At 37.5% G+C, this 25813-nt stretch overlaps 1 protein-coding gene across 12 annotated transcripts in view; it reads left to right on the top strand.

Moving 5' to 3' along the window:
• Window positions 1-25813, top strand: part of SGK3 (serum/glucocorticoid regulated kinase family member 3) — a 173057-nt gene that overhangs the window by 63814 nt on the left and 83430 nt on the right. Inside the window, exon 2 of one of the 12 annotated variants that reach the window (XM_064588255.1) lies at window positions 22463-22615. The exons of the other annotated variants lie outside the window; for them this stretch is intronic. The gene's annotated coding sequence lies outside the window, so the exon portion shown is untranslated. The remainder of the gene's footprint in view (window positions 1-22462; window positions 22616-25813) is intronic. 12 annotated transcript variants of the gene reach the window in all.

Raw genomic sequence — 25813 nt, 5'->3', positions numbered from 1 at the left:
CACTTACTTAATAGGCAGGAAATAGGGATTGGTGGTCTTTACTTGAAACAGATTTTGGCTTTTCAAATCTAGGCTTTAGCATCAGGGTAGAGACTTTAAAATTATATGTTGGTACACTAAGTAAAAACTTTGTGTTCATTAAATATTTATTGAGTGCTCACTATGGGCTAGGCACTGGAACAGTGGATGGGGCTTTGGTGATAATCAAACTCAACATAACCTCTGCCCTCATGGAGATTTCAGTCTAATTGTGAAGGCAAATAATTATAATTCAGGGCAAAAGTTCTAGGACAGGGGAAGTGCTCCTGGAGCCCAAGTTCACAGCAGGAGCATCTAACCCAGCTATGGGATCAGAGAAGGCTTCTTAGGCTCAGTGACATCTAGCCTGGTGTCAGTCAATGGGCTGTGCATTACAGGCTGAAGGAACGCAAGTACAGAAGTTTAGTGGGAAGAGAGGCCGGTATGCTCAAGAAAATGAGAGAAGTTTCCTAAGGCTAGATCTCAGGTACAGGGAGCCCTCTGTATTACTGTAGTAGATCATGAAAGAGAAGAAAGGATATCTCTTTGTCCTATCAGAGACTTACTTTCTCTTTTCCTCAGGGTCTAAATTATTCAAATAAATCCATTCTTTTCTTTCATGGAAGTTTTAAGAAGAAAAAAATCAGAATGAATAAAACAAGCTTCTGTTGTTTCACTGCTCAGCTTCTATTCACATATTATGTTGCTTTTAATTTATGTAATGTATGCATACAAAATTAATAAGTCACACTGAAATGGTATAGGTATCACTGTAGTTTGCTAACACCCCCATCCCCCTTTGAGCATTTCCTTGGATCTACTCCTTGGATCTCCGTTGCTATCAGAATTGCATTAGATAAACTCCTCAGCAGAGTTGTCAAGCCTTTCATGGTTAGTCTTCAACCTACCTCTCTCTCTCTTTTCTACTTGTCTCTTTCATCCTTTGTCCTGCCATACCTTTAGCCCATCCTGTGTTTTCCTGTGTTTGAGCCTTTACTTACCTTCCCTTTCACTGCCTGTCAGATTATGATCCTTTCTTGAAAACTCAGTTCAAATTTCTTTTTCTATCAAGTCTCTGATTTTTTTTTGCTTTCCTTCTTACCGCCTCCAATTCTCCAGAAGTGTTTTTTTTTTCTTTTCAATAAAACATACCATAATCTTTTGTAGTGTTTTTTTTTTTTTTTAATGTGGGCTGCAACCCATTAGTGACTTGTGAAGTCAATTTTGTGGATTGTGATCAGCATTTAAAAACCTAGAATAATGGGATGCCTGGGTGTCTCAGTCAGATAAGCATCCAACTCTTGATTTCTGCTCAGGTCATGATCTCTGGGTCATGATCTCAGTGTCGTGAAATTGAGTCCTGTGTCAGGCCAGCACTGAGAGCAGAGCCTGCTTAGAATTCTCTCTCCCTCTCCCCCACCCCGCATGTGCACATGCTCTCTTTTTCTCTAAAAAAATTTTTTTCTATATTATAAAAACCAGGATGCCTGGGTGGCTCAGTCGGTTAAGTGGCTGCCTTCGGCTCAGGTCATGATCCCAGGGTCCTGGGATCAAGGCCCACATTGTGCTCCCTGCTCAGCGGGAAGCCTGCTTCTCCCTCTCCCACTCCCCCTGCTTGTGTTCCCTCTCTCGCTGTCTCTCTCTCTGTCAAATAAATAAATCTTAAGAAAATAAAAATTAAAAAATTATAAAAACCTGAAATAAAATAGACCAGAATAGAAAATATCAAAATATGTTGTGTATCAAAAGTATAGGTCTCCCCCACTACCCAAAAGTAGAGTGTTCCTGTGAAACCTTTTGTAAGCCAAAATGGTGTAAAGCAAAGAAGCAATTACCATTAATTAATATGGAAACAATTTTGAATGTTCCCAGATCTGAAAAAAAAATAACCTCTTAGGCTTTTCTGATACCTTAGGACACATCTTGCTAAAGGATGCCCAGAATAAATTGTAGATGAAGCAGAGATGCTCACAGACACAGTTCAAAGCTGGTGCGGCTTGATGCTGAGATGCTGGGCGTAGTTCTGGGCAAGGAACTTGGTAGTGCCGCTCTGGCTGCTTGGGGTGTACACTTTCTCTGTAAACGCTCACTGCAAAACAAATGCTGAATGCCATTTTCGTGTTTCACCTTCTTAGTGAAAGCAGAAATCCTCTTCCGATTTCTTTCAGTTAGCAAAAACAGGTACTGAGGTAGGTTTGTCATAAAAGCAACGTGGTGTAATACAAACTTTCAAAAAAAAGCAGGGGATACCTGTGCTATTGTTCTATGGTACTTTTGTTGCAGGTGTGTATGTGTGCGCACGTGCGTTGGCTCATCATGTAAGAAATATTTCTTGGGGCACCTGTGGCTCAGATGGTTAAGCGTCCGACTCTTGATTTCAGCTCCGGTCCTGATCTCGAGGGTCTTAAGATCCAGCCCTGCACTGGGCTCTGCACTTAGTGCCGAGTCAGCTTGGGATCCTCTGCCTTTGCCTTTTCCCCTGCTCTCTCTCTCTCAAACTCTCTCTCTACAATAAATAAATACAATAAATCTTTTTTTTTAAAGATTTTTATTATTTATTTGACAGAGAGAGACACAGCGAGAGAGGGAACACAAGCAGGGGGAGTGGGAGAGGGAGAAGCAGGCTTGCAGGGCTGGATCCTGACCTGAGGATCGTGACCTGAGCCGAAGGCAGACGCTTAACGACTGAGCCACCCAGGCGCCCCAATACAATAAATCTTTAAAAAAGAAATATTTATTATATAGTTCTTGGTAAAAAAAAAAAATTGAAAAACAGTGGTTCACATTACATCTATGGATTAGCTCCCCAATTAGAATATATGTTACTTTGAGACAAGGACTTACCAATTGGGCTCTAAATATTGCACCCTCTCCAATTCATATGGTATCTAGGGTGTTTTGTTCATTTTAAGTGTTGATTTTCTTTGAGCTTGTCTCTAATTCTTCTTAAATCCTTTAACAGCCTTTCCATAAAATTGCCCTTACAGTTCAGTCAAGCATATTGGAATCTCCCAGTTCCCTCTTCTCCTCTGGAAAACTTCCTTCAGGATTCCTCTGTTCTCCAGTTCCAGTCTGGGTTGCTGCTGGATGGTCATTCTGTGAATTCCCTTTGCCTCTTACCTGGACTGGATCCCTTGCTGCTTCTTTGGTGGCTGATTCTGTTATTTTGGTAGAGCACATAGTCCTGATAGCTTAGTGAGCTATTGTACCTTCATATTGGAGTGATAAATTGGCTGCCTCTAGAACTCTGGTTGAAAACTGTTTTCCCTCAGACTTTTAAAAGCATTGCTCTATTGTCTTCTAGATTCCACTGTTGCAGTTAAGAAGTCATGCCATTCTTATCCCTAAACTTTTGTATGCGACCTCTTTATTCCTCTCTAAAACTCTTAAGATCTTCTTTTTATATTTTTTATTCCAAAATATTACAGTGATCTGCCTTGTGAGGTCCTCTCTTCAGCCATTGTACTAGGTACTCAGTGGACATTCTCAATGTAGAATTTATGTTGTTCATGTTTTGGAAGAATTCTTTGATAATTTCATCCTCACTGTTTTCTCTTTGGAGATCTTGGATTAGTTCTGTGTTGATTTTTTGGATTGGTCCTCTTATTTTCTTACCTGTTTTTCCTATTGTCCATCTCTTGCTAATTTTTGTTCTACTCACTACAAGCGTCCCTCAACTTCATCTTCCAACCTTTTTATTGAAAGTTTTGTTTTAGCATCATTGTTACTTTCCAAGAGCTCTTTCTTATTATCAATTGTGCATTTTAAAAATTATTTTATTGAAAAAAATCTTGTTCTTGTTTCATGCATATATCTTTTATCTCTATGAAGGTATTTCTTTTGTGTGTAGGTTAAAAAACTTTTGTCTATTCCTAGTATTCTGTTTCTTGTTTCTATTTGTTTTAGTTTGTTTCATGTTTGTTTGTTTTTTTCTTTTTTACTTTGGTCCTTTGTATTAGAAGTTCTTCTTAAGTCCCTGATGATCATTTAAGAGTAAAACATTAAAAATTCATTGAAAACAAAATAAAAGTTCTATGTATCTGATTGGAACTTGTTAAAGATGAGCCAGCTTTTTTGATGGGGACCATCACAGATTTCATCAGCAGCAGCTGCTTTCTCAAGGACCATTCCGTTTTTTCAGACAAGAAGCCTCTCATCTCTTTCCTGTTACACCAAATCCTGAGCCTTTTTACGGAATCTGCAGGTCAGGTCAGCTCCGTCCTGCCTGGTGTCCCCTCTGCAGACCCTCAAGTTTCACCTTCTACCATTCTGCCCATTTTCCATTCCTCCATCGGTTGTCTTCATATAGTATGGAGTTTGTTGTCTTTTGTGTTTTTCCTATTGTTTGAGGTGACTCCTGAGAGAAAGGGGTGAAACACATTTATACCAACATTTTAAAATGAGAAATCCTTTTCTGAGCTTTTTAATTCACAAGTTTCTCCATATATGTCATTAACAATAGAGGGAATATGCTAATATTTCTCCTACACAGTTATGTTGAGACCTAATTAATGCTAATGTATTTATGTAGATGAAATCCTTGTGTAAGTATTAAGTGGCATGCTGTTTTCCAGAGAGCACAGAGAAAATGCTGTCTAAATTTTAAATTACCTTTCATGGTTTCTCATTTCAAAAAAACAGAGGTTCTCCTTTTTTTAAAAAAAATTTTTATTGTTATGTTAATCACCATGCATTACATCATTAGTTTTTGATGTAGTGTTCCATGATTCATTGTTTGTGCATAACACCCAGTGCTCCATGCAGAACATGCCCTCTTTAATACCCATCACCAGGCTAACCCATCCTCCCACCACCCTCCCCTCTAGAACCCTCAGTTTGTTTTTTAGAGTCCATCGTCTCTCATGGTTCATCTACCCCTCCAATTTCCCCCCCTTCGTTCTTCCCCTCCTGCTATCTTCTTCTTCTTTTTTGTTTTCTTAACATATATCCCTTTTAACTTTAGATTTTCGCAGGCCGGTGTTTATTGTCTTCTCATGGCCAATTCCAATATCCAGAGTAGGCCATTAGAAGACGATTCATAATATGAAGCATGCTGAATGTGGCTTTGTGAAAGTTGTTAGTTCTCATGATATTGAGGTGTGAAGTTAACTTTTAAAATAGACTGTTTTATATCCTAACGTCATTTTTTAAAAAAAGATTTTATCTACTCATAAGAGACAGAGAGAGAGAGAGGCAGAGGGAGAAGCAGGCTCCCCACTGAGCAGGGAGCCCAATGTGGGACTCCATCCCAGGACCCTGGGATCATGACCCGAGCTGAAGGCAGACGCTTAACCATCTGAGCCACCCAGGCACCCCCTAACTCATTTTAATGTTCTTTTTCTTTTTGAGCATCTGATCATGGTTTTTCCATCCCCGTAACTTCAGTAAAATTTCTTACGGGGCAATTGCTTATAAAGAAAAGACTATCTTGAAGTAGTTTAAATAGCCATATAGTTTTTTGAGTAAAGAGTACAGACTGCCTGTTTTAGAAAGTCTAGGTCTAGAGGAGTAAGAGAGCTGGAGGAGATTGATATGGTGCCATATTGTGAAAGAATGGTGTTACACATTATTTTAAAATTCTTCAACATGTGTGCCATTTTAGTATAAAGCTAAAAACCTCTTATCTTTTAAACTTTTAGCCACTTGGCAATTTGTTTTTTTTTAATCTGTTTGATTTCCTAAGTCTTTATCAAAAATTAATACAATGTGCTTTACAGCATAACCTGGCAGGTAGAGTGCAAGTATTAGTGTTGGACAGGACTTGGTTTGAATTCCAGCACTGCTGAGCAAGTTACTTAAAGTTTCGTTTTCCACTTCTGTAGAATGGAGTTAAGATGTCCTTGCGGGGGCACCTGGGTGGCTCAGTCGGCTAAGCGTCTGCTCAGGTCTCGATCCCAGAGTCCTGGGATCGAGCCCTGAGTTGGGCTCCCTGCTCAGCGGAGAACCTGCTTCTCTCTCTGCCCCTACCCCCGCTCATGCACGCTCTCTCTCTCTCTCTCTCAAATAAATAAATAAAATCTTAAAAAAAAAAAAAAAGAAGAAGGTGTCCTTATGGGGATTACATGAGAGAATGCATGTGAAGTCCTCAGCACAGGGCTTGGCTCCATTCATAGTTAGTTCCTTCTATTGAGATATGGAAGGCTTCTAGCTCAGTGCCTTTTCCTCCTCCTTTCCTCCTACTTACTGAGGATGTTCTGCTGAATCAAAACTACCAGTAGGAGGTTATACAATTCAGATCCTTTCGTCTAATTCTTAGAAGTTTTAATTTGGAGATAGTTTCAGTAAATTCAAAAAAATACTGCCACTAAAGTAGTATCTATTTATGCTCAGTGCTTTCTAAAGAGTTAATCCTGTCTGTGCTGAATTAGCAACCTATGAAAACAACAGTGCATTGCTGGAGGGAACTCCAAATTTTTGAAATAACTTCTTTGTCAAGCTACTCAGGCCTTGGGTATTAACTAGGGGAATTTATGAATATGTCAAGCCTTGATAGATTCTTCCTTTTTATGTTAATGTACTGTAAATATGCTGGGCTCATCCTGCCTCTGGGACATGTTTTGTCCAGGCTGTTCCTTGTATCACCAGTATCAAGGTCCTCCTGGACCTGACTAGCGCTAGGGACCCCCAGGACCAGTTCAACTCTGCCCTGACTCGCATTTCCCTCTAACACTTCTGATTTCGAGATCAATAAACTCTCTACTCTGACAAGTAGAAGGAACAGGCTCATCAATTTTAATTATGAAAATTGCCTACGTGCTACTGTCATCAATTTGTCTGGGTTACCTTTACAAAGATGGTGGACTCATCAATTTGAAACCCTGAGTTCAATTTGAAATCCCTAATGGCAGAGTTGGCCATTAGGGATTTCTAATTTTGCTATTAAATTATTTCCAGTGAAACTCTAACTAGATAGTCTAGCTGTATGAATGCTTATGTGAGAGAATGGTAAAGAAAATTTAGAGTAAGGGATGGATCTATTTTGTATTATTCAGAAAATTATTCTATAATACAGTTTCTGAAATTAACTACCTTTGGTCAACATCTCACAAAATGGGCAAAATTTGATTTGATTCATCTGATAGAAAAATTATCATTTTATTAATGGGCTGTTTCTTGCATTTGGAAGACTAAATTCTAATTTTGAAGGTGAATATTATGTAGCTTTACAGATATATTTTTATTAAACTAAAAATCTCCACTTACACTTTTTTATTTAAAAAGTAGAAGGTTTAACATTCCAGGGATATAGTAGACCTAGATTTGAATTGCTTAAAATATTTTTTGTAAGCTATTCACTCTTTTTTAAACATATTATTAAATACATATAAGAGAATATTCGCAGCAGATGTGCAAAATATAAAGAATAACACTACAACAAACACCCATGTAGCTACCACTCAGTTTAAGAAATAGAATACTAATAATACATTAGAATCCCCATGTACCCTTCCCCAATTCAGTGCATCTCCCTCCACCCACCAATTAACTATGGCAAAGCTTTGTATTTATTATTCTCTTGACTTACTGTAAAATGATTTTTTTCAACATTTGTATTTATCTCTAAACGTACCTTGCTGAATTTTTTGCTTTTGAAACTTATATAAATGGAATAATTTCTCTTGATACTTTTACTGGTAGTGTTGATGACATTTATCCATGTTGATGCGTACAGTTGTGGTTCATTCATTTACATTTCTGTTAACATTCTACTGTATGACTATCCCACAGTTTAGTTACCTATTCTTCTCTTGATGGACATTTGGGTCATTGCTAGTTTTTTGGCTAGTATGAACATTTATTTCTTATACATGTCCCTTGTTGCATATGAACAAAAATGGAATCGCTAAACAAATTGCTTAATTTCTGAATTTCATGCAAATTCAATTTGCTTTTCTTTGAATTTAAGGAGGATTTGAGATTGAGAGAATTTATTGCAAATCAGTGCTTTGATAATTTGGTATCAACTTTAACAGTTTTTCTAGGAAAAATAGTTCAAAGTATTTAAAGATAGTTGATTTATTCAGAAAGTCAGGAAATGAGGAATTCTAGATTACTTAGATACGTTTGTACATGGATATAGGGATATAGATATGAGATAAAGATATAGTTAATTTCAGGAATCAGAATATAATCCTAATAATAATAACGGCTAACTTTTATTAAGTATGTATGAACCAGGATGACTGTCCTGGTACGTGCCAATTGAATAATTAAATATAAGCCACTGCTGCCTGGAAATAGTTTTGTGTGTGTGAATCTCTGAATATGGGCAGTGGAAAAATTGCCTTCAGATTTCTTGATTTTTGGACAAAAAAGGAATTTTATATTCATTCAGCCTGCTTTTAATCAGTGCATCTTCTAGCATCTGGAAGTAAGATGGACTATAAGATGCTGACTTAATTTTTCATTGTAATATTTGAATTTCTACAACTTCACGATAAGATGAGTCAATAATGGCTGTGATAATTGTCAACTTTATAACTAGTGTTTATTGCCAATGTTTTCCTTGGTATATATCTGGAAGTTATGTGCATTGCTGATATAATGCCCTCTCTTCTGAAAAACCCTTGTTTTACAACTATCTAAAATTTGCTCACTTTTAAGATTTCCTCCCTTCTTCTGTACTTAAGATATTTATTTTTGCCCCTCCCTGGGCCAGGCACCTATTTGTCTAAGTGCTGGAGATGCAATAAGAAAAACTAGATCCAATCTAGCACTCAAAGAGCTTAGAGTTCAGTGACAGAGAGGGATATGTGATTAGACAATTTCTGGGCAATTTGCTTTCTAAGGATTGGTTCATAGTTAGTCTTAAGAAAAGGGAAGAGAAAGCCTCTACTATTTAGATATTTTTAAAAATCTGTTCTTTGATTTAAGATAAATGTACAATAAATTTAAGTAATTGCTTACTCATTTTTATAGGTAATTTTTAATACATCTACTTTCGAAGCTTTAAAGAAAAAGAAAAGTTACTCATTATGATTCTTCCTAACAGAATACCATTCTGTTTTCTTGTTTGGATTTCATGAAAAAGGAGAACTACTTTTTTTGTTGCTTCAAGTATTTTTTTAATTCCATGAGTCATGACTTCTGGAAACTTCTTATTCAGAAAACATAATAGTCATTGATCACATCTTGTGATTATTTTAATGAAGTCATAAGGATGGCATGACATTTAGAACTATGTAAACAACACATGGGATGGTACCTTGAATCCACAGATACTCATGAACTTAGTAAATGTGGATATTTTAATACTGGTTTGCTTCATTAAAAGAAAAAGCAGGTACACCACAGGAATAATCTTTGGTTACTAAATATCATTTATTGAAAGGTCAATCTAAGAGGGACTGTAAAGTGTCCCGTAGATTTGGCTATGAGGAGAGCACTGTGCTATGTGACAAAGCAGTTTGGGGAGGTGAGGGGTGGAAGCTGATGACATTGTGTTGAAGAGTGAAGAGTAGAAGAGAAGAGAAGAGAAGACAGCAAGTGTGTACTCTGTTCATTCCATACATGAGTTTGTAATAGAGTGACCAACTACCCAGTACTGCAGGGCTTCCTTGGACTCAGGACTTTCATTTGGTTATTCTACGTGCCGGGTTCAGTGCTAGGTTCTGAGGTTGTAAAAAGTAGATGTGCAAAGAGAGAATTGTTATATAATATGATAATTTAGGATATCAATTTAAGGGGCTGTGCAAACACAAAAGGGAATACTCCCCAGTTTGCAGAAGGTGGTCAGAAAGAAGATGAATCCAGAGAAAGAGTAGGAGTTAACCCCAACAAAAAAAACGGGGACAGAACATTTCAGGCAGAGAAAGTGTGCAGCGTCTAGTTTTTAGAGAAACACAAGTCATCCTTTCCTGAAAGAGAAGGGGAAGTCACTAAAAGGGAAAGGAGCCCAGGTTCTTATACCCAGGGTTTGGGCATGTGGGGGATGTTAAGGGAGATAAAGTCTGGTGATCTCTATGTCTTCAGTGAAACTCGGGTACTGCTGAGGAAGAGAAAGAAGAAGATGTGGCGAGTTTAAGGAGAGTGAAGAAATCACAAGTTTCTGAGATAGTCAAATGTGGTGATATTGGGTGGAAGAACTCCTAAGAATTACAAAGCGCTAGAAAAAATAGCTAATACTTAGGTATTAGATACGTAGGTATCTTATGAACATTATCACATTTAATTATCATAACAACCACAAGAGATAGATACTATTATCTCCATTTTACAGATGAGGAAACCGAGGCACAAAGAAGTTAACACTGGCCCAAAGTTATGCATTTCCTAAGAGGCAGAAGCCAGGACTCTGTAGGTCCTGTGGAACCCTTCACTCTTTATCTCTGCATTGAATACATTTCTACATGTGATTTCACCTGACACTCACACTTATCTCTTGTGGTATTTTTATCCCCAGGTGAGGGGACAGTAACCAAGGTAGAATCTTGTTCAAAGTCACATGTGTAGTCAAGATATATAGGTCAGGCAATGTGTAGGAAAGAACAACTAAAGACACTGTAAATTGCTGACACTTTTCTTTCCCCCACATTACATACTTTCCCAGCTTTAAAATAAACAAATATGATCCTACCCTCTCCGTACCCCAGAAATATTCTAGCCATTTGTTTGTATTTTGGTTTTCTGAATTCAAATGCACATCCCCCTAAAAGTCACAGATGACACTTCTTAATTCCTAACCAGGTTGCAAGATTTTAAATATTGGCCTTAGATTTTAAATGCCCTTATGAACCCCTGAACTCCGGTTGCCCTCTGAGTCCTGAGTTTTTTGGGAAGTGGTAGTGACTGAAGATTTGTTTGATAAGCAATGTGCTGTTGTGGTGGGAGAGAAGTCTTCAGAAACCCGGAGATGGGAATCCCAGAGCTTTAGCAGAATTGGTTATGAAAGGTGGTTGACCCTCCCAGCAAAGGCAGACCAGGGTCCCAATAGCAAAGGAAAGAGTTGGACTGTATATTTTGGATATTCACAGATCAGGGGGTTTCTGTTTAAATTGTGACCAGCTTTGACTTTGATAATTTCTGCGTTTACAGATGAGGAGAGATAATGTAAAGTTAAGGAACACTGCCCCATTTTTATGTTACTAGTTAATGATTGAGCCAGGACTAGAGTTAAATCTCTGCCCCCTTAACCTATTGCCCCAGTGGGATTAAAAGCCAGTGAGACTTTACCACCACCAAGACACTAATTTGCTGGTACATCTCTTGCGGATGGCGGCTGCCTCAGTACTCTGAATGATTCCAGGCAGCTTCATAGACCTGACATTTTCATCAAAACTCTAATGTGAGAAAGACAATTATCATATGGTTTCATTCATATGTGGAATATAAGAAACAGTGCAGAGGATCATAGGGGAATGGAGGAAAAACTGAATGGGAAGAAATCAGAGAGGGAGACAAACCATGAGAGACTCTTGACTGAGAAACAAGCTGAGGGTTGCGGAAGGGGAGGTAGGTGGGCGGATGGGGTAACTGGGTGATGGGCATTAAGGAGGGCATGTGATGTGATGAGCACTGGGTGTTATACGCAACTGATAAATTATTGAACACGACATCTGAAACTAATGATGTACATATGTCGGCTAATTGAATTTAACTTAAAAAAAAATTCTCTAATGTTGTGACACCACACAGCATCCCCTCACTCATCGAGTCACCCTAGTATGTCAGGTGTTATCCTAAACCCTGCCAACCCAATGGTGAATGTGACAGGCAATCTCTGCTCTCATGGTGCTTAAGGAGAGACAGTCATAAAACAATCACCCCAAGTGTTTAATTACATTTGCATGATAAATGGTATATAGGATAAGTATTGGATACTATGCGAGTGTAACAAGGGCCCTAACCTAATAGTATGGCCCTAAGGACATACTATTCAGGCTGATCCCCAAAAGGCAAGTAGTAGTTAGCTAAGTCTTATGGACTGAATTGTGTCTCCCTTCAAATTCATATGCTGAAATCCTGACCCCCAATACCTCAGAATGTGACTGTATTTGAAGATAGAGTCTTTAAAGAGTTAATTAAGATTGAGTAAGATCATTAGGGTGGGCCCTACCTGACATGACTAGTGTCCTTGTGAGAAGAAATGAGGACAGGCTGTGTATACAGAGGGGGGACCGAGTGAAGACAGAGGGAAGGATGGCCATCTACAAGCAGTGAGAAGAAACCAACTCTATAGACACCTTGATCTTGGACTTCTAGCTTCTAGAATTATGAGAAAATAAATTTCTGTTGTTTAAGCTATCCAATCTGCGTCACTTTGGTATGGCAACCCTAGTTGACTGATACATCAAGCAAAAAGTAGAGGTAAGAATGTTCCTGGTAGAGTGACTCTACAGACTGAGAGGAAGGTTGTAGTTGGCTAGTTTGCTATTTAAAGGGACTCTTTCCATCTATTTGGAGGAATAAGAGAGTAAGAAGAATGGTATGTTACCCACATTTACAAAACCAAAAATCTTTTCAAGTTATGGGTTACCAAAAACTAACAAAGATTCCTGAAATTGAGTCATATATCTAGTCTTTTAAAAGATAATAATCTGGATATGTAAAATTGTTTATGTATACATTTATTTTTTTATTTTTAACAGTCTTTTTTTTTTTTTTTGAGAGAGTGAGAGTACACATGCACATGAGCAGGTGGGGGAGGGTCAGAAGGAGAAGGAGAGAATCTTAAGCATGCTCCATACTTCGCATGGAGTCTGACTCAGGGCTCAGTCTCACGACCCTGAGATCATGACGTGAGCTGAAATCAAGAGTGGGACGTTTAACTGACTGAGCCCGCCAGGAGCCCCTGTTTATGTATTTATTAATGGTCCAGTCTTCTGAAATTATCATGTGTAGACCTGCTTCTAAAGAGTATTATATGTTCATCGGTTCTTTTGCCTGGGAGGGTCTGTCTCTGCCTTCCTACCCCTGAAAATCCAATGCATACTTAAAAATAACTGAAATCTTATGTACGTGATACCTTTGATTGCTCAGGCCCCTCCTCATCTGTCCTTTTTTACTAATTGTGTATACTAGTGGTTCGCACACTTACACTTAAGAGTGTGTTCCCTTACACTCTTAGAAATTATTGAGGACCCCAAAGAGTTTGTATTTATGTGGATTATCAATACTTACTATATAAGAAGTTAAAACTGAGAAATTTTTAAAAATATTTAGCTATTACATATTAACATAAAACATTTTTATGATAAGTGTTTCCCAAAACTAAAAAAATAATTAGTGAGATTAACACTGCTTTACATATTTCAAATCTCTTTAATTATATCTGGCTTACCAAGAGACAACTGGATCCTTATACCTGTTGCATTCAAACAGTTACAATATGTTGTTTTGATTGAAGTATGCAAAAAAAAAAACAAAAAAACCCAGGCCTCACAAAGATATGTAGTGGGAAAAAGCAGGGATATTTTAATAGCATTTCCAGAAAACTGTGAAAATTCTTCTTTGATACTATACCAAGACTTGGCAAGTGGCTGTTTTTTAAACACAAGCTATGTGGCTTAAAACAAGAAAAATTTATTCTCTCACATTTCGGGAGTCTAGAAGTCTGAAATCACGGAGTCAGCAAGGCCACATTCTCTCTAAAGACTCTAGGGGACATTTGTGCCTTACCTCCTGTAGCTTCTGGAGGTTGTCTGCCTTATGTGGCCTTCTCCTCCGTGTGTCTCTGTGTCTTCTCTTCTGTCTCTTGTAAGGACACTTGTCATTGGATTTAAAGCTCACCTGGAAAATATATAAATGATCTTATCTTGTGATCCATTTGGGGAGCCACCATTCAACCCGCTATGGTCAGCTTACGTTTTGAAGGGACCTTGGGTGCATGCATGGTTTTGTAACTTCATACATTAGTCTTTTGGAAAATACTTGTTCACTAATTCATGCAGATTTTCCAAATGTTGACTCATTTCATTTAATAATATTTTTAAAAATCACATTTATTAATATCCCTGAGTGCATCAGAAAAATCTTTCAGTGGAAGGAAGCAGGCGAGCTCATGAGGGGGAAGAAACAAATTTTCCAAAACTCTTAATTTCACTTTAAAGGTTGAGTTTTATCATTGCCAACAAATACACTGAGTTGTTTTCCTCAGTGTGACAGGCTTACTTTGTTCGTTTTCAAGAAAATGTCTGCCAAATACCCAAGTTTGGCAAATATTGTCATTTGTCAGTCATCCTTTTCAGTAAAAATGGTGTTCTGTATAAAGCAGTTAGTTCAGCTTTTAACTCAAACAATCACACAAGGAAGGACTTTCCCTCCAGACACTCATTAGACTTTGGTAATAGAGCAGAAGTGCTTTATGCATACTAACCATTTTGTCACACAGTATATTAAAAACTAATGGACTCAAAGGTCAAGATTTAATAAAATTTATACTGCTTTTTCAAGGATATCCTTAAGTGAACTTGGCTTTTTCCTCTTTTTAAACTGCAAGTGAGTAATGGTAAAGAAAACAATGAGTAAGATAGCCATGAGCCTGCCTTGTTTCATGCCAGGGCACCAGCAGTTCTAGGTATTATTACTTTTGCACCAGCAGTGCGAATCAGTAAAAAAGGCAAATAACATCTTAGTGTTGTTATGAAAATAGCCTGACCTCACAGATCCCCTGAAAGGGTCATAGGGCCTTCCAGGGCTCCATGGACTTGAAGATTGAAAACTGCTAGGGGCGCCTGGGTGGCTCAGTCGTTGAGCATCTGCCTTTGGCTCAGGTCATGATCCCAGGGTCCTGGGATTGAGTCCCACATCGGGCTCCCTGCTCGGCGGGAAGCCTGCTTCTCCCTCTCCCATTCCCCCTGCTTGTGTTCCTGCTCTCGCTCTCTCTCTCTCTGTCAAATAAATAAATAAAATCTTTAAAAAAAAAAAAAAAGATTGAAAACTGCTGATGTACATTTTAGAACTAAATCACCATAGACTGATTAATTTTTTTAACATACGTGTATTTCTTGTTAATAGGACTGTTTCCTTAGAAATGAAATATATGCATGTACCTAAAAGTAAAAACAAATAGTACAGGAAGGCTTATAATGAAAAACAACACTCTCCCACCTCACTAATCCTCTGAAGGAAACACTATTTTAAGGAAACATACCTTTTTATTATAGAAAATTTCAGACATCTACAAAAATTGTCTGAATAGTATAATTAGCCTTCATAAACATGTTGCCCACTTTCAACAATTACCTACTTACAGTTAAATATTATTCAGCTAATCACACCCTCTTCCCCTGTCTCCACAATTTTGAGGCAAATCTGAGACATCAGGTCATTTCATCTTTCAGTATATTTTTTAAAGATTTTGTTTATTTATTATTTTGAGAGAGCGCTAGCAGGGGTAGGGGCAGATGGAGAGGGAGAGAGAGAATCTCAAGCAGACTCCGCACTAAGAGCAGAGCCCAACACCACACTCCATCCCAGGACCCTGAGATCATGACCTGAGCTGAAACCAAGAGTCAGACGCTCAACTGACTGAACCACACAAGCACCCCCTTAAATATTTCAGTATTACCTCTAAAATATAGACTCTTTTCAGAAACGTGACAGTAACATCATGTCTTTAAAAAACCACAGTGATTTCTTAATGTCATTAGATATCCAGTCATCATATTTAAATTTCCCCAATTGCCTCATATTTTTTTCAGTTTGTTTATTCCAATCAAGATCCAAATAATATCCATATATTACAATTGGTAGTTGATGTATCTTTTAGGTCTTTTAATCTAAGTGTTTCTTGCTTTTCTTTTTTCCCTTACAACTTATGTAATGAAGAAACAAGGTCATTTGCCCTATAGAATTTACCACTAAATTTTGCTGATTGAATTCCTGAAATGTTACTTATCATGTATCTCTGACCTCTGTTTTTCCTATACATTGGAAGTTAGAACTATAAACTTGATGAGATTTGGGTTCACATTTTTTGGCAAGAATACTTCATAAGTGGTAGTGTGTTTTTTCTTTCAGGAGACAAAATGTCTGTTTGGCTATCCTTTTTTAAGGTGAGCAGTCTTTGATGGTCATTGCCTAGATGCATTAATTCCTTAGAGGTTGCAAAATGGTCACATTTCTTCTTTATTCATTCTTCTATAAAAAGCAACATCCCCTCATCGACTATTTGGTTACCTTGGATATAATTTGTATTGGAAAGGCAGTATAAAGGCTTGATTCTTACCATTTACCAGTTAAAAAAAAAAAAGATTTAGTTCCTTAGTATCACTCATAGATAATCCATGAGGTTTGTTTTGTATTTTTTTAATGATTTGTTTATTTATTCGAGAGGCAGAGAGTGCACAAGTGGGGGGAGGGGCAGAAGGAGAGGGAGAGAGAATCCTCAAGCAGACTCCCCACTGTTCATGGAGACTGATACAGGGCTCAAACCCAGGACCCTGAGAACATGACCTGAGCTTAAACCAAGAGTTGGCTGCTTAACCAACTGAGCCACCCAGGTGCCCCTGTTTTGTATTTTTTAGTGTCTTTGTAAACTTCTGTATTTAGCATTCATTGTGTTTCAGTTCACCATAGTCATTATTCTTTTTTGTGCTTGATTTTTCCATCTTTGGTTAACTGCATTGGTCCTAAGGCCTTTGACATGACTCTGGTATTCATTTATATCATACCAGAAAGTAAGGAAGTTAAGACATTTCATTTTGTATATTTTCTGCCCCATATCTGCAATCATCCAATCCCACAAGAAGCCCTGGTTCATTTTAGCAGAAAATATCTAGAGACCACTACCTAGGTGCTGATGGTGCTCATTTTACTTCATTTAAAATGTGCTCTTTTGCTGTTGGTAGAAATGAAAACTGGTACAGCCTCTCTGGAAAACAGTATGGAGGTTCCTCAAAAAGTTAAAAATAGAGCTACCCTGTGACCCAGCAATTGCACTACCAGTATTTACCCAAAAGAAACAAACATAGTGATTCGAAGGGGCACCTGCACCCCAATGTTTAAACCAGCAGTGTCCACAATAACCAAAATATGGAAAGAGCCCAGATGTGCATTAACAGATGAATGCATAAAGAAGATGTGGGGTGTATACACACACACACACACAATATTACTCAGCCATCAAAAAGAATGAAATCTTGCCATTGGCAATGATGTGGGTAGAACCAGAGGGTATTATGCTAAGTGAAATAATTCAGTCAGAGAAATACAAATATCATATGATTTCACTCATGTGTAATTTAAGAAACAAAACAAATGAACATAGGAGAAGAGAAGGAAAAATAAAATAAGATGAAAATTGAGAGAGAGGCAAACCATAAGAGACTTCAAACTCTAGGAAACAAACAGGGTTGATGGAGGAGAGGTGGGTGGGGGGATGGGGTAATTGGGTGATGGGCGTTAATGAGGGCACTTGATGTAATGAGCACTGGGTTTTATATGCAACTGATGAAACACTGAATCCTACCTTTGAAACTAATTTTAAAAAATCTTAGAAAGTAAGTCCATATGAATGAAGCTATTAGTGCTAAGCTCTGGGACCCAAACTGGAAAAAAACAAATCACCTATTTATGACATAGTCTTTTGAATCATGAAAATATGCTGGAAAATAACTTTCCCCCTTAGCATACAAAAGAATGCATAAAAAAGTTCTTGTAATCTCCGTCTCCATTAATGGAATCTGAATTAGTCTTTTAAAAGAAATATGTGTAATTAATCATGGATTAAAAATTACTGACCAGATCATATAAATCATTTGAGACAAACTTAAACCCAAAGGCTTATTCCAAATTCCAGTGTCAAAATTACTCAGCACATCATTAATAGATGATTTTCTGCATACAAGATTAATAGAAAAGATCTGACTTTTGAGGGTCGAGAAAAGGATTCAATTGGATGTCAAATTCAAAGATTTTATTTCCTCTCTAAGATGAATAACCTTTAATTATTGTTTATCAATTTTATTTTCTCTGGCCCACTGCTATAGAGGGCTTCAGCATAATTATATCATAGGTCACTAATTCTCTTTTATAGAGTTAGGTCCCCTTCACTGTAACATTAATATTTATATAAACCAACATTGATTTAACAGAAGATATATAAGCACTGTTATATATAAGAATTATTTGGAATTTGAGATACAGAAAATAACATTTAAAAAATTGTTTTTATCAGAAATTTATACTTAATCAGTCTTTCTTTATGAAATTTTCAGGCTCCTTTATATTTCAGTAAATGTACAGTCCCCGTTGGTGTACTTAAACTTTTATTGTGTTCCTTTATTATAATTCATTTGTCATTATATCTTTATAGTGCATTATGTTGTGTTCCTGCTTTAACTTTGTTTCTTAGTCAATATATTTTCTTCAGTACAAAAGAGTCAAGGTTATTCATAAAAGTTATTAGCCATCTCAGAATTCCAGGCATAAAGTCTGAGAAAACAGTGGAAGTTTCACATTCATCTGCTCTAGAATATTAGCAATGAGTTTCTTAGAAACTCATTGACTTTTCAAAGTCATTTTATTATACATGGTTAAGTTGTCATTATAGAGAGCTGATGTAGCATAGTGGTTGAGAGTATGTACTCTGGAACCAAAGTAGCCAGATTCCAATCCCAACTCTGCCAGTTAATAGCAAGTGACATTAAGCCAATTGATTTGGCTTTGTAGGTGTTTCTTCACCTGTAGAATGGGGATGATAGTTGTGCATAGCTTATAAGCTTATTGTGAGGATCAATATATGTAAAAGTGCTATATGACTGTTAGCTATTACTATTTTGACTCATACTGTTAAGAACATTAGCAATTATAGGGTGGCACATTCGGTTAAGCATCTGACTCTTGGTTTTTAGCTTAGGTCATGATCTCAGGGTGGTGAGATCAAGCCCTGCATCTGGCTCTGAGCTCCACACAGAGTCTGCTTAAGACCTTCTCTACCTCTTCCCCTACTCCTCTCCCCCCTCAAATAAATAAATAATTCTTAAAAAAAAAGAACATTAGCAATTATTGTCAGGGATACAAATAGTTCTAGTTCTTTCCTATTAGTGTTCAGAAATATGTCTATAACTATTTTATCAGGAAACTGTAATATTACCTATTTATGTGATTTTCTTTTTTTTTTTTTTAAGATTTTATTCATTTCACAGAGAGAGAGAGCACAAGCAGGGAGAGCTGCAGGCAGAGGGAGAAGCAGGCTCCTTGTGGAACAGGGAGCCCGATGCCAGGCTCTATCCCAGGACCCTGGGATCATGACCTGAGCCGAAGGCAGATGCTTAACCAACTGAGCAACCCAGGTGCCCCTATTTATGTGATTTTCAAAGGGTTTTAGACATGCTAGAGTCAAATACATTCTCAGAAAAACACATCTCCAATTTTATAATGGAAGCCAAGAGGATTCATATGCAGAAATTTATTTTTTATTAATCTGTTTCTTTCAATATTATGTGGCTGATCCGTGTAAGAATATCCTAAGGACACTGGGAATAATAGGATGAATCACATATGCATCTTGCCAACAATTATTGACTAATAGAGGACAAACAAACAACTCTGAGGTAGAAAGCAACAAGTGCAGATAAAATGCTCGTAGAAGCTTACAGGAAAGAGAGTATGCCCCACTAAAAGATTGAGAAAAAACTCTTAAAGGAGCTTGTATTTGAATAATGCCATGAAAGAAGAGCAGGACTTATGTCTGTAGAGAAATGAGGTTCTGTGTCGCATGTAGAGGAAAGGGCTTGTTTTGCTTGGAGAATGGGAGGCATGAAGGGGAAGTAGGATTATGTGATGGTCAGATATGAAGGCTCTAGGAGGCTAGGCTAATAAGATTTTATTTAGTCATCAGTGGGATATTGTTAAGGTGTTTTCTACAAAATTAAGATGGCATTCACATAACATAAAATTAACCATTTTAAAATGAACGATTCAGTGACATTTAGTATATTTACAATGTTGTGTAACCACTACTTCTAGCTAGTTTCAAACATTTTCTTTACCCCAAGTTAAACCCCATGTCCATTAAGCAGTAATTTCCCATTCCCATTCCCCCCCGCCCTCCAGCAGCTACCAATCTGCTTAGTGTTTCTGTGGATCCACTTATTCCAAGTAGTGGATTTATTTGGGATGTGCCCTCTTGTGTCTGACTTCTTTCACTTAGCATGTTTTTGAGGTTCATCCATATTGTAACATATATCAGTACTTCATTACTTTTTATGGCTGAATACTATTCTGTTGAACATATATAACACAATTTGTTTATCCATTCATCCCTTGATGGACATTTGGTTGTTTCCATCTTTCAGCTATTGTAAATAGTGCAGCTATTAACATGTACATGTAAATATTTATTTGGGCACATGTATTCGGTTGTTTGGGGTAAATAGGTGTGGAATTGCTGGGTCATATGGTAATTCTATGTTTAGATTTCTGAGGAACTGACAAACTGTTTTCCACAGTAGCTGCACCATTTTATATTCCTACCAACAAATACAAGGGCTCCAGTTTCTCCACATCCTCACCACCACTTGGTTTCCACTCTTTTTTTTATCATTTTATTATTTATTTTTTATTATTACCATCCTAGTGTGTGTGACATGGTATCTCTTTGTGGTTTTGATTTGCATTTTGCTGACGACTAATGATGTTGAACATCTTTTCATATGCTTGTTGGCTGTTTATATATCTTCTTTGGAGAAATGTTTATTCAGGTCCTTTGCCCTTTTTAATTGTGTTGTTTATCTTTTTGTTGTTGAGTTGTACAAGTTTTTTTATATATTCTTGATGCTAGACTCTTTTCAAATATATGATTTGCAAATATTTTCTCCCACTCCATATGTTGTCTTTTTACTTTCTTGATGATAATCTTTGATTCACAAAGTTTTTTAATTTTTTAATTTTGATTTTTTACAAAGGTTTTTAATTTTTTATGAAGTGCAATTTATCTGTTTTGTTGTTGTTGCTCATACTTTTAGTGTCATATCTAAAAATCCATTATCAAATCCAAGGTCATGAATATTCATATCTATGTTTTCATATAAGATTTTTATAGTTTTAACTTATATTTAAGTCATTAATCTTTTTTTTTTAAAGATTTTATTTATTTATTTGACAGAGAGAGAGAGAGCGAGAGCAGGAACACAAGCAGGGGGAATGGGAGAGGGAGAAGCAGGCTTCCTGCCAAGCAGGGAGCCCGATGTGGGACTCGATCGCAGGACCCTGGGATCATGACCTGAGCCGAAGGCAGATGCTTAACGACTCAGCCACCCAGGTGCCCTACGTCATTAATCAATCTTGAGTTAGTTTTTATATAGAGTGTGAGGCAGGAATCCAACTTCATTTTTTTGTATATGGATACGCAATTGGCCAACCACTATTTGAAGAGACTATCCTTTCCCATTGAATGATCTTAGCACCCTTGTTGAAAATTAGTTGGCCATAGATATATGGGCTTATTTATGGACTCAATTCTATCCCAGTGGTTTATAGGCCTGTCCTTGTGCTAGTATTATATTGTTTTCATTACTATAACTTTGTGGTAAGTTTTGAAATCAGAAAGTATGAGACCTTGTTCTTTTTCAATATTGTTTTGGTTATATAGGGCCCTTTGCAATTCTATATGAATTTGAGGGTCATTTCTGCAAAACAAGGCTTAGAATTTTGATAAAGATTGCATTAAAATTATTACAGGATTTGAACAGAGAAAATGATGTGACTAGAATTGAATTGTCTTAGACAGCATTCTACAATATGGATAGGAAAAGGAAGGAGTCTGGGAGACCACTAAAAAAGTTAGCACAACAGGAAGGCTCAGACCTATATTGTCAGAGTGAAGTAAAGGGACAAATGCCAGACAGGCTGTGGAGGCAGACTTGAAGGGACTGAAGAAATTGGTCCATGCATTTAATAATTTGCACCCCATTGTTATATGCCCCAGGCCCTGCAAATGTTATGGTAAACAAGATGGATATGTTATTTTGCTTTCATGGACCTTGAACTCTAATGGGGCAGGAACAGGGGAACAGTAAACAGTGAAATAAAGAGCAAATTGTGATCACAGTGCTATGAAGAAAATGAATAAGCTACTATTACAGAGATAACAGAGGAAGGCCTATTTTATATAGGAAAGGCCTTGGTGAAGAACAGTTATTTATGTATTTATTTTCAGGTAGGCTCCACACCCAGTGTAGAGCCCAATGCAGGGCTTGAACTCACAACCCTGTGATCAAGAGTTGGACGTTTAACCGACTAAGCCACCCAGGCACGCCCCCCACATTTTTTTAAAGATTTTATTTATTTATTTGAGAGAGAGTGAGCATGAGTGGGGGGGAGGGGCAGAGGGAGAGGGAGAAGCAGGCTCCCCACTGAGCAGAGAGCCTGACTCCTGGGACTCGATCCCAGAACTCCGTAATCATGACCTGAGCCAAAAGCAGATGCTTAACTGATTGCCTTAACCCAGGTGCTCTCCTTTTATTTTTTTTTAATTTTTATTTATTTATTTATTTGATAGAGAGAGAGCCTGAATGGGGGAAGAGCAGAGGGAGAGGGACAAGCAAACTCTATGCTGAGCACGGAGCCTGAAGCAGGCCTCAATCCCAGGACCCTGAGATCATGACCTGAGCAGAAATCAAGAGTTGGAGGCTTAACTGACTGAACCACTCAGGTGTCTCTCTCAGTCTTTTTGTGTGTGTGCTGATTAGTCTGGTTTAGCAATTTGACTGATTTTTTTTTTTAATTAACTTTTGGTCTCATTGATTTTTCTTTTTTCTCTTTCATTGGTTGTGCTCAGATCTTTATTACTTTCTTTCTATGCATAATACTTTGGTTTAATTTGCTCCCTTTGTTTAGTAAGGTAGAAACTGAAGTCACTGATTTGAGAACTTTCTTTTTTTATTATGGGTATTACCTCCTAAGGACTGCTTTATTGCCATCCACAAATTTTGATATGTTGTATTTTAATTTTCATTCAGTGCAAAATATTTCCTAGTTTTCCTTTTGATTTCTTCTTTGACCCATGGGTTACTTAGAATTGTATATTGATTTCACATATTTGGGGATTTTCCAGATGTTTTTCTGTTATTGATTTCTAACTTAATTTCACTGTAGTTAGAGAACATACTTTGTATGTCTTAAATTCTTATAAGTTTATTAAAACTTGTTTTGTGGCCCGATATATGGTCTATCTTGGTAAATATCTTGTGTGTACTTGAAAAAGAATTATATTCTTGTGTCTTGTAGTGATCTATAAATGTCAGTTAGGTTAAGATGGTTAATAGTATTGTTTGGGTCTGTTATATCTGCTGTGGTCTGAATGTTTGTGTCTACCCTCAAATATATACATGGAAATCTTTACCTCCAAAGGTGATGGTATTAGTAGGTGGGGCATTTGGGAGGTCATTAGGTCAGGAAGGTGGAGCCCTCATAAATAAGATTAGTACTCTTACAAAAGAGAACCCACAGAACTTCTTATTCCCTTCTATCAGGTGAGGACACAGAGAAAAGATACTGGCCATAGACCAGGAAGAGGGCCCTCACTCAACCATGCTGGCTCCCTGATCTCCAATTTTCAGTCTCCAGAACCCATGAAAATTAAATTTCAGTTGTTTATAAGCTACACAGTCTGTGGTATTTTGTTATAGTGAACCAAAATGATTAAGACAATATCCTTGCTGATCTTGTTTCTACTTGGGCTATTATTATGAGAGTGTTTTTAAAACCTCTAAAAATAGCATATGCCTATTTTTCCTTCAAGTTGTTTCAGTTTTTTCTCATTTATTTTGAAGCTCTGTTATTAGATACATAAATGATTAGTACTTTTTTTTAAAAAGATTTTATTTATTCATTTGCTAGAGAGAGAGAGAGAGAGCACAAGCAGGGGGATAGGCAGCAGAAAGGGATAAGCAGGCTCCCCGCTGAGCAGGGAGCTCCATGCAGGGCTGGATCCCAGGACCCTGGGATCATGACCTGAGCTGAAGGCAGATGCTTAATGACTGAGCCACCCAGGCACCCCTGGTTTTTAGTAATTGTATTATGAAATATCTTGTTATAGTTTTCTTTGTGTTTCTGGTGTTTGTGTTCATCAAGCTTGTGAGATCTGTGGGTTTATAATTTTCATCAAATTTTGAAATTTCAGTCATATTTCTTCAAATGTCTATTCTGATCTTTCCCCAGCCTACCTTTATCCTTTCCTTCTTGAACTCCAACTACAAGTATGTTAGGCTGCTTAAAGATTTTCCATAGCTTATTTTTTTTTAAGATTTTATTTATTTATTTGACAGAAAGACACACAGTGAGAGAGGGAACACAAGCAGGGGGAGTAAGAGGGAGAATCAGGCTCCCAGCCGAGCAGGGAGCCCAATGCAGGGCTCGATCCCAGGACCCCTGGATCATGACCTGAGCTGAAGGCAGACGCTTAATGACTGAGCCACCCAGGCGCTCCTCCCATAGCGTATTGATTCCTTTTTTAATTCCTTTTTTTCTCTACAATTCATCTTGGAAATTTTATATTGTGTGTCTTCAAGTTCACCAATCCTTTCTTCTGCAATGTCTATTCTTCCATTAATCCCATCCAGTGTATTTTTCACCTTAGAGATGGTTGTTTTCATCTCTAAATTGGATTTAGAAATTTTTTATACCTTCCTTGTCTCTACTTAATTTTTTGAATATATGTCCATTATAATAACTGTTTTAATGTTCTTGTCTGCTAATTCTAACATCTATACAGTTGTTAGTTTCAGTGATTGATTTTTCTCCTCATTATGGGTCATATTTTTATTTGCATGCCTTGGAATATCTGATTGAATGGCAGATGTGAATTTTAGCTTGTTGGGTGCTGAATATTTTTGTATTTTTATAAACATGCCTGAATTTTAATTTGAGATGCAGTTAAATAACTTTAAAATAGTTTGATCCTTTTGGATCTTGCTTTTTATTTTTGGGCAGCGCTCAAGCAGCATTTAGTCTAGGGCTAATTACTCTCCAATACTAGGGCAAGACCCTTCTAAGTACTCTGTCTTGTTGAACTGGGACATTTCTAGTTGGCCTGGTGTGAATAGCGACTGTTCTTGGCCCTCTGTGAGTGCCCAGTACTTTTCCTTCTAATGCTTTGAGATGGTTTGTTCTTTCCATGACCCTGAGTACAGGCATACACTGATCAGCACTACTGAATTCCCAAGGAAGACCCTCTGCAGATCTCTGGGATTCTCTGTGTTGTTATCTTGTCTCCATATCTGAGTTGTGAATGCTAGCTATCTTGTTCTCCCTGGTCTCACAGCTCTTGCAGTTCCCTCTTTTCCTGCCGTGGCCTGTAAGTTCTCTGAAGGTGATAAGCTAGGGCCAATCTTGTACATTTCCCATCTCTGAGGCATCACTCCTTTACTGCGTGATATCCATCTTGAAAACTGTTGTTTTATATATTTTGTCTGGCTTCTTTTTGTTGTTGTTGGTTCAGGTGGGAGAGTAAATATGGTCCTTGTTACTACATCTTGGCCAGATTGAGAAGTTCCCCTAAGGCTCTAATCTTAATAGTTACTTCACATTTTTAGAAGAGGAAGAGAAACATTCCAAGAGTCTATAACCAGTAGCCTCTGGTACAACCAGTCTGTAAAATGAAGTGTGACTGTTGTTTAATCTGCCTATTAATGCTTTTTAAACACCCAGAATATTATAAAGGTTTGCTGTGAGTAGTGGTTTATAGATTGTCTGGGCCAGACTTCAGAGCTCTGGGGCCTCCTTTAAACATGCCAGTGACATTTTCAAAACACAAGGGGCCATTGATAGATTGCAAATCAGTTTTCACTCTTACTTGGTAGTCATTCTGCAAACTTGGTTCTGCTTCTACTTTTGTCATCTGGGTAAGGTT

The sequence above is a fragment of the Mirounga angustirostris genome, unplaced genomic scaffold (genome assembly GCF_029215605.1).
Source record: "Mirounga angustirostris isolate CCGP_5_RB_7025 unplaced genomic scaffold, mMirAng1.0.hap1 SCAF_4, whole genome shotgun sequence".
Classification (NCBI taxonomy): Eukaryota; Metazoa; Chordata; class Mammalia; order Carnivora; family Phocidae; genus Mirounga; species Mirounga angustirostris.
Note: the sequence above shows the minus strand (reverse complement) of the source record. Positions and strands in the feature narration are given on the sequence as shown.